We start from the raw sequence: 10,337 nt of genomic DNA on the forward strand, positions 1-10,337 counted from the left end.
TATGTATGTATGTTTGTATGTATGTATGTATGTATGTTTGTATGTATGTAGGCAGAAGAGCACATTGATGATGCAGTAACAACTTTAAATTGAGAAATTTATCCCTATCCACAGTCCACAGTATCATTAGCTAACATAATCTATATTAGTGTGGCAACTTTATTTTTGAGATTTATAATACACAGAAATGGCATCAAATGGATTTTGCTGTAATCGGAAAACAATCTCGATGAAAGTCTGTTAGTTTTTTAGTATATAAATGCAAGGTTCTTGTTCTATACATTTTGTCAAATTGGGGATTATCTGTTCTATCTAAACGTGGCGCCGAGATATATGGCGAGTTAACTGAGCGTTTTTTAAATTTGTAATTGTTGACATGTTCCAATATGTTTCGGTGGTCTTAAAATGTAACTGGTGCTATCTTTATTAATAAACTTGTAACAAACTAATGACACGAGGCAGCGACTGTATACATTTCGCAGTTTTCTATCTATATGCCTCTTGTAAGCATTTTTAGAGGTGGCCGCAATATAAATTACCTTTATACTCTTGTTTTCAAATGTCCAGTGTATTTTGGCATTGACATTTGTCTTGCAGAAGACAACATGTTCATGTCGTTTAATTATTCGTTTGGTTTCTATTTCAATTTCTGGAAATAAATTAAACATGATGGATGTTAAGCTTTTCGATATGATGACAGATATTTTAACATTAATACTAGTCTATGTTATATGTTGCTTTTTAGCCATATGCCGAACTTCTAAGGGTAACTTGCCCTTGAGTGTTACAAATTTCAAAATAACCTTATGTTGCGCTGGTAATTTCGAACGTTTGTTTCATTTCACGGCTTACGTTTAAGCAATGATCTGACGCTATTCGATACTTCGCTCCAAACTAAATGTTCACAAGAGTTTCAAAGCAATGTTTAATCAAATTTACAAAACATTACGAATTCATAATTTAAGCTTACAAGGTGCTTCAGAGATGTTTTTCAACTTTGTTAAATTTTAAGGTTCATTTTTTCCTTCCTCTTTACGAACGCTAGTGTTTTTAATTTGAAACGTGCAATTTGTCAAACGTGTAATGTGTCTGTTGCTTTTCAATGCGTCTCCAGATCGTATTTTAAGACCGCGACAATATTCCAGCTGGTGGTTTTGAGCACTTCAACTAGAACGGATAAAAGAAATCCGAAACACTTATTGGTCTTTATATCGAATGGAACCAAAATGCGTGTGCACAGGGGACGGAAAATATATTTTGAGAGGTTATTCAAGTTAACAGTCACATGATCCTTATGCAAACGGAGGTTAAAAGATACAAATAAAAGCATTTGCCGATATCTGGGTTTTCAAACATATGCTTTAATACGGTTACGAGCTTAGATTTTTGCAGAAAAAATCAATCTTTAAAAGAGCCAGATTCTTATGCCGCATCCTGAAACTGAATTTTCTCGGCACAATACTGCATATCAGTCAATATACTTAAGTTTGAACAATAGCGAGTTGTTTATTTATGGAAAGGTTTTTACAAATTTGAATAGTATATGGTTACCGTTAAGAGGTAATTTCACATTCTCCTCCTTGACAACATTGCAATGAGCTGTAGCTTTGCATGAGTATATGCCGGTTTGTTCATGTGATATATCAGTTATTGTCAATACGGATGTCCTGTTGTTTCTATCTTCACGATGGTAATGATCTTCGTTAATCTGAAATAAATGTAAACTTCTCAGTCTCTTTGACCCCTTCGACAGTCAATCAAAGAATCTTCAGAAAAAAATCACTCATATATGTCATCGCTGTATTCCAATACGTGAACTGTTTCCTAAAAACTCAGATTATAGTGATGTATATATGATGAATATCATGATTCCTGTTTAGTTTCGAGAGAACATGAACACAATCATATGATAAACATAACACGTCTTACCTCTAACGTCTGGTCATTAAACATCCATTGGAACCCTGAAACATGTTTGGAAGAATGGCAGGAAATGCTAACATTGTCGCCGGACGAAATTGATGGACTTGAAAGCTTTAAATGAAGTAATATGTCCTCTGCGAAGAAAGGATAATAAATCATCATTAGCTCTGCAAATAATTTTATTCACTCCTTTTGGCAGTCAAGAGAGACTTTCTTTGCTGTTTGAACAATACTTTGAAAAAGGAGTTTACTCTTTTTGAGTTGGCTAGTTCGTTCACTTGTTAATTTGTTAATCTCGTTTTGGTTATCTTGTTAGTCATTGTTTTTGTTGATGTTGTTGTTTAGTGGGGAGGGAGTGATCACGCCAGTTAGACACTCTTACAACACTTAAGAAAAATTATCATCCTACGGCATACAATAAGCCGCCATACAAGATTCCAAAGATGTCATCTGCCGTTACTTTATATCCTGAATCTGGTAGAAACATTGTGTAATTTTTATGCAGTTAAAGGCCTGTAATCAATTCGAAAATATAGAATATCCGAAAGACAATGAAAAGTTGTTTATCAGAAAAATTAAAATTATTCACTATTAACATGCGAACGTGCGATAGCGTAACTTAATCAACATTTAGATCGCTCCAAAGCGATTTTGTCATAATAGTAAGATTATATCAAATAATTAATTTGCTGAATGTTCTTTACTTTGTGCGGTGAACAGTTTCATATTCCCTTTAATCATTATTGCAAAAGTTTACATCAGCATTAGAACTCTTTTTTTCATTTTATGGAATACAACACATACAACACCGATATACTCAGGCAATGATACGTAGTCGGGGTCATTCTTCAGTATACGAACAATGCTACCGAGGTCGTGAAATTAATCAATAATCTGGCCACTACTGATAATGACCTACCTTCTGATGCCAAAGTAATCAACTTGATTACAGAACTTTTGTCGTCACCATCGGTGCTTGTAGCAGTAAACATATACGTTTGGAACATGCAACATTTGACACTTTCAAACCTTGTAATGTAATATCGTCCACCAAATTTGGGGAAAATGTATCTGCTATGGACATGGCAGGTTGTTTTGTCTTCTTGACTGGGTTGGTAATTGTAAATTCCCATACTATTGTTCTTGGCCATAGCAATATCGCTGTAGACACCATCTTTTAGATCTAACACGACTGATACAGTTTTACCAAACCTTGCTCTCAAGTAAATTCGGTCACTGCCATCTGTTGGAATAGAGTATGTAAAATGATACTAAATGTTAATGGATCAGATGTTATCGCTGATTTCGTTTCTACCTTTAAACTACTATTTTCACTTATACTAAGTTTAAAGTGGTTTTTCGTCCGATCAGCTTGAATGCTATATCTAATTTTCTACGGCGGATTACGGCGGATAACGCCTTATACACTTCTTGCCATACTTGACGATATTTATGATTTTAAATCTTGTATCATCACAAACATGAATATTTTATATTGAACTGACGCAAGTAACAACAATATTCGAATATGACTAAATACGTTAGAAGAAAAAATTGGTAATTTATAAGACACGCTAGAACGTGAACGTGGCACTAGAACGTCTCAAATTTACTGTAAACAGTCAACCTGTTCTCAAAATGAAAATTTTTCAGTAAAATAATTAGAATAAGCGATTTTAAAAATATGATTTTGCTATTTGTACTTCAGTCAAGAATGTAAGAGCAATTTTACAAAGAACCACATACGTCATAAAACTGGAATGGCTTTCATAAATATCAAGAAAAGATAAAGCAAAGGTGAAAAAATAAAGCGACTTTGCACCATAAATATGCTATATGCCGTTTTGATCGCAACAAACTTTGAAAAAACGATCCATGAGGTGCTTCTAAATTTGCTTATTTGGATTTTGAAAGTTCACACAGCGGCGACCCCACAATATCGTAACGATGGCCACATGCAGTCCACATGATAACACCTGACACGTCTGTGTTAAGCTAATGTGATACTTGTGCAGTACAATGACGTTACTATAAATCAAGCAAATAACAATACTTAGCACACAAATGAATGCAGTCCACATGATCGCACATGACACGTATGTGTTAAGCATATGTGTTACTTGTGCAGAACAATGATGGCATTAGAAATCAAGCAAAATAACAATACTTAAACACACATTTCACACCGCAGATCAGCGTTTAGCTACATCTCAGAGAGCGCAGGCAGTCCAATGGTTTAGGCGAGGGAATGAGTATAAATTATTTAATCCTCGTAGTGGTCTTAATAATACGTGTAGCAGATAAAGCAGGTAAGTTGTGCCTTTTTAAAGTTAAATAACTGAAAAGAAATAAGAATTAGTTTGTGTCCCTTATATATAAATATATATATATATATATATATATATATATATATATATATATATATATATATATTGATATCGACTGTTCACTAAACGCAGACTTTGTATCGTCAGTTCTTTGTTGGCGCAATAGATGTTGACAAATAAAATAAAATTCGAGGCACTTGATTTAGGCAAATATCAATTATTTACCGTGAACTGATATCATAGTCTCCCCTACTATTTTGTCTCTGCTAGCTGACCACCATGAGTAGACAACTCGGTCATCGCGGTCTCCGAGCTGATCAACTTGTAAGACAGCGTAGCCATTCATTTTTAGCAATCTTAAGTATGTATATCGATAGTCGAGTTGGAAAGGCGGTGCAGGTAGGCAATCCACCAAACCAGAATCGCCTGAAATAAAGCAACAATAAATATCATGAAAAATCTTGTAGATGAAATTACGTTTCAGAGATCCCTAAAAGCCCTAACTTTTATACCCTGTAGAAAAGGTTCACCATTTCTCGATGTATAAACTCTAGTTTAATTGGTATGCTCTATATAGTATTTGAAAGTATGTACTTCTTGACTTGCCGAAAGGGCTTGAATATCAGATACATATTGTTACAAAGACCGGTGAAGAGTTGTCGCTATTCGATTTCGTTTGTTTCTGAATACCACAGACGAATAAATCGTGTAACTGTCACACTCAGAGCATTTCGACATCCTAAATAGAGTGTACTTCAACAAAGTACACAGAATAGTCATGCTAATAATTAGAATAGCTTAAATCTCAAAGTTTTGACACAATTTCCTACGTAATTCGCGGGCTGAAGTCCTCATTATCTATAAGGCCCAAGTTTGCTTGCTAATATTTACAACAAATATTAGGAAAAAGGCAAAATAGTATGTTCCTTTAAAGATTGTTGTGAAATATTTTTAACATGTATAGTAAAGAACAATCTGAATTTCCTTTACGTATTATGGATTAGTTGCCCATTTTCCGTACTAAAAAACTGCCCCTTTCAAGATACTTGAAGTGCATTTACGTTCGTTCATCCGTCTATATGCAATGACGCAGATTTGTAGCATGTGGTAATTAATAGACACATTTTGTTTTGCTATAAGATCGGTTCGGGACAAATATATACTCTGCAACTCATTCTTAGTGTTAATTCACAACATACCTCCCTGTGACGTTCTGTTAACGCAGATTGTCGGTTCGTCGCTTTTTCTGATCGTACTATTTAGAAGCAGGTTTATGCCCTTTGGTACAACGATGTCTTCGTTGATTTGTACAGAAATAATAGTGTCGTTGATAATTTGAGGTCCTAATAGTAAATTAATCACACAGAGTGTGTTTTACGCCATAAATGTTTCTATTAGCAAGAATAGAGCTATTGTGCATGAAAAAGTGCTAATTCATATAAGTTTATCTTTCATCAACTTGTACTCTTCTTATTTTCAATTTTGTCGTAGGTGTATATGTATGCAGAAATATATATGCAAATGTTTGTGAAACGAGTATTCTTGACAAGCAAAATCAGTAATAGTATTTTTTTCCTGTCACTTTATACCCTAAAATAGTCCAAATCGTATTTATTTCTGTTAGTAGTACTTGAAGAAATATTTTATGATCAACAACTTTGAAAAGTAATGAGTGTATTTAAAATTTCTTTTCTCGTTGGAGCTAGTCGAAATGAGTTATTGAGGTGGTGCGTACATTAATATATACACAACAATTCATAAGAAAACTGTAATTCTAGAATAAACCGAAATCCCGCTGTGATATCGTTACCCTCATATCTGATGAACTCTTAAGAGATACCAAATGTGTAGTAAATTCGCCGCGAAGTTATCGTAGGCTTGTTTCCTTCGATGTAAAAAAGAAAGCCCTCACCTTTATCTGTTGGACATCTCTGTTGATACGAAACTTGCAGATAGAAGACCAAAAATAATATCGTCTGAAAGTACCAAGCCATTCCTAAATAATGAATACTACATAGTCTTATATGATGTAAACTTTTTCATATATGTTCTTGAGGAGAACTATAAGTATACTTCAAGTCTGTAACAGTTTCAAAATAATTAATGTAAATGAAAGTTGGTTTTGCAATTGCTAAAGGCGTTGAAAAATTTGCGTAAACATCTAGGCTTTCATGAAAAATCTCTTTGTATGTTACAGGCGGGAATGCCATATTTTATCATGGAGTGCGAAACATACTTTCTCAAAGAGGCATCACTTTGGTTATCAAATGCCCAATTGACAATGACACTTCTAAAGAACACAACATCACATCAATTCGTTGGACGAGGCGACCGACAGGGACATTCTGTGCTCACTTTTACGTAGATGAAGGGAAACCTGCGCGGTCCAGTAACAGATACAAAATTGAGGCATCTAAAATAACAATGTTGACCATAAGTGACACAAAACCAAGTGACAGCGGAGAATATTTGTGTGATGTAAGGTATTCAAATTCCACGGAAAGTATACACCAAGTAAATCTGATCGTTTTTGGTGAGTATCACAGGGCATTCGTTTGCTTTCCATTTATTTCGACGACTAAGAATGGTAGTAAAATGAGTAATGTGGAAATATATCTTCCTTTTCGGTAGAGCCGTTCTCGATGGAAATTTCCATGCAAGGACACACTAATATTATTGACCGGACAGAAATTCATGTCAACATGTCTACTGCATCAACTCTTCAAGTGAATTGTTCAGTAAAACCATTAGGACAAGTCACTCACCTTGTGTGGATTTCGAATGACGTAATTCGCACAAACAATCAGACTGGAGACCGACTTAGATTGTCCACAAATGTTCAGGGCGATATTTTCGTTTCTACACTTGTAATAAATGATCTGCGTTTGGAAGACACTGGACACTATTTATGCCAAGCGGTTTATGGTGATATGGAATACACCCTTCGAAATATATCTGTGCATCTAACAGTCGTAGACGACCAAACTGGTAAGAATACCTCCTTTGTACCCGCTTTACTGGTTCTAGGTATCTGCTGTCTTGATAATGAGTTAAGTACGTAAAAACTCCAGCAGTTTGACTTTGTTTCCAGCAAGATTATTGTCTATTTCATAGAACAGTTGGGCGAAAAGTGTTAACAACCTTGTCTTTTTACGCACTGCGATGGTATATGTACCTGATGCAATACCTGATGTCGACAAATTGGAATGTCTGCGCTTGCGCTTGTGATCGATCTCTTGTTGACCATAATCCGCCCAAGTAGGCTAAAGGTAACAGAACGATGAAAGAATGTGGATAATACTCTACCTACAATACAGGATGATGAATTGAAGTTGTTGTGTATATATTAACAGAATTTAAATATAGAACTTCGACGAACCTTCCTGTATAACTGTGATAGTATTTTTCTTTCCATCAGAAAATCGTATATAAAAGACTTTAAGTATTGTTGTGGTCAAAGCTTTTACCACTCAGGTAAACAATAAGTATTTTCAAGATGTAAATGTTGTTTCGTTATCATCTATATTAAGTCGGCACACATATTTTCTACTTGACTAGGGTCGACGCAGATACCAGTAACTACCTGGTTCAGCACTTCCCTCTGCATAACTCTTGGGCTGGCTACGATTGTAGTAATCACTGGTGTTGCAGCCATTGTACTCTTTGTACGACGGAAAAACAAATGTCGGTACTCGCAGGTTTAAGTGTGATGTTTATTCACCGCGAAATGTTCAAGTGAGTGTGAATAAAATCATAAAATTGTCAACCATGCAAGTCATTTCAGGATAAGATTGATGGAAAGAGCTGCTTATCAATCGTAGAAAGGTTTTTTTCACGTTTTATTTTCGGTGCCACTTGTCGAAACGGAACACATTTGTACATCTTTAAAAAAAATTGTACATCTTTAAACAAACTATATGAAGCGAGAAACAGATCAAAATCTATGATTGCTACAGAATTTTACTGTTGCGTGAAACGTTTGAAATGAAGTTTTCTTTCTCTAAACGCCCAAATAAACTTTGCGTATTACTATGATAACGGCGACGAAATATGAAAAAGTTTAATTTGCCGACACTCTGCATAGTTTACGCATACTTTTACATATGCTAACTGGTGTCTGTGACACTAGTAGCAGACGACAATACATATATCAAATTATCATGCGGCAATTTACAAACAAGTTCAGTTTCACTTGGATTACTATGCATACCAATTTTTTATATTTTATTCAGTTTATAATGTAAATCAACAGTTCTCTTCACAATAACCCCCTCTTGAAACTAATTGATCGTAGAAACTAACAAGTAAATCGTCTTCAGTGTTACAGCTGTTGTTATTTTCAATCTCAGATCAACGTATTTTGCCATAAGTGTGATGTTTCGGTATAATTACGATCCACATATTCTTTTTTACAGAGCTTTACAAGCGGGAAGTTATCGATCGAAAGCATGTGCATAAGAGGTTTGCAGCTTGTCTCAAAGATTACAGTGCACAAGGACATGTATACAAGCAACTTCAAAACGCTAGAAAAGATCTTGTATTGATAATATCGGAGCTGAGTTGAAATACGCATCCGTAAACTCGGTTAAGTTTGAAAATGACTCGACGAGACAGTCGTCAGTCTTTGGTACACGTTAAACTTTATTTGCTAATGTATGATGTTCCAGCCTCAGCCGTATCCCTTGTTGCAGTCAAAGTAATTCTCATTTCCTTGAAAAAGACTATACAAAAAGAAACTCGACAAAAAAATCGGAACTTTTTGCCTGATGTCTATGTAATACCGTAAAGTAACTTTTAAACCTTCAATTTATGCTCTTCAATGAAAATCTCACTGCAAAGAATAATGATTAGAAAGGCAACCGTTGGTAAAGTGACAATAGCTGTATTGATGTTCATGGAGGCGCTGTGAATGAACGATATCCTGAGGCTAGGTTTACACACGCTGTAGGCTCCATAAATTCGAAAATGAGAAGAATACAAGAAAAGAAAGCTCTATGATGCATGTACCAGCGGCCTGGCCGCACAACTCTCACGACTTCATCGAAACCAAAAACAGCAGGTTACCAAAACATATATACTTGAACAGTTTTTCTCGCAGATGAAAGTAAAATTTTAGTCCACCTTAATTCTGTTGTCATTTTTGAAGAGGTATATTTTGCTCGAATTGACGGCGACTATAATGATAATTTTACTGTTATGAAGTAGTGAATGTCTGCTGATTTTACATGTCAACTGCAACAGTACCAATCCTCGAGACATCGGAATTCGACGAATATGATCTCTGACCTCTTTGAATGTTGGCAAACACATACAGTCAGCATCGTATCAGTTCCTATTGTATGCAAATGGGCAATATCTGGCTACCGTATAAATCAACACTGGTATTCACCCTAGGGTGGCGAGTATCGCTATTTTTACATTCAAATCAAAACATGTACGTCGTGTAACGAGTTGGAATGTTTACAGTTTACTGAAACTGGAGGTGTTGTTATTATTTAATCCGCATTCATAGCTGATCTGACCTATAATTTTTATTTAAATATTCGGTACCCGTCAGTATAGATGCATACGAACTTGGCTACGGATTCATAGGCTCTCATTACATTTACATTGTATATGCCAGCCATATCACAGTAAAATGGAAACACACTTTGACCTGTTTATGTTGTTTATTGGAAATAACGTGTCACTTAGAATGACAACGTTCGATTGACGCTGCCTTTGTGTTAATAGTTTGAATACAGCAATATAAACTTATGAAAACAATGAAGTTTTTCGTAGTCAGTAGACACTTATAGGATTCAGTTCAGTTGGAGATTTAGCACTAAGTCTGAAACAATACAAAAACAATTCAGAAGCACCATTGACAATTACCTCGTTTATTGTAACATCTATTTCAAGCTTACGTATAGGATCATAGAGTCGTATTTTTGGATACGTGAAACAAGAACATTAGGAAATCTGGCAATACAGTCTATGCGTACATAATTTCCGTTGGGCAAACATTGATTATTAATTAATTATGCATGTTTTCATCGCTTCAGTATTTATCTATTTATGTACTTCTTTATCTGTTTATATGTGAAT

General features: G+C 35.1%; 1 long non-coding RNA gene across 1 annotated transcript; it reads left to right on the top strand.

The window, feature by feature from the left end:
• Positions 1-6,729: 6,729 nt before the first annotated feature.
• On the top strand, positions 6,730-10,337 carry LOC139147660 (uncharacterized). Its single transcript, XR_011555773.1, has 3 exons — positions 6,730-7,238; positions 7,809-7,985; positions 8,666-10,337. It is a non-coding gene; the product is annotated as an uncharacterized lncRNA (long non-coding RNA).

Source organism: Ptychodera flava, chromosome 2 (genome assembly GCF_041260155.1).
Source record: "Ptychodera flava strain L36383 chromosome 2, AS_Pfla_20210202, whole genome shotgun sequence".
Classification (NCBI taxonomy): Eukaryota; Metazoa; Hemichordata; class Enteropneusta; family Ptychoderidae; genus Ptychodera; species Ptychodera flava.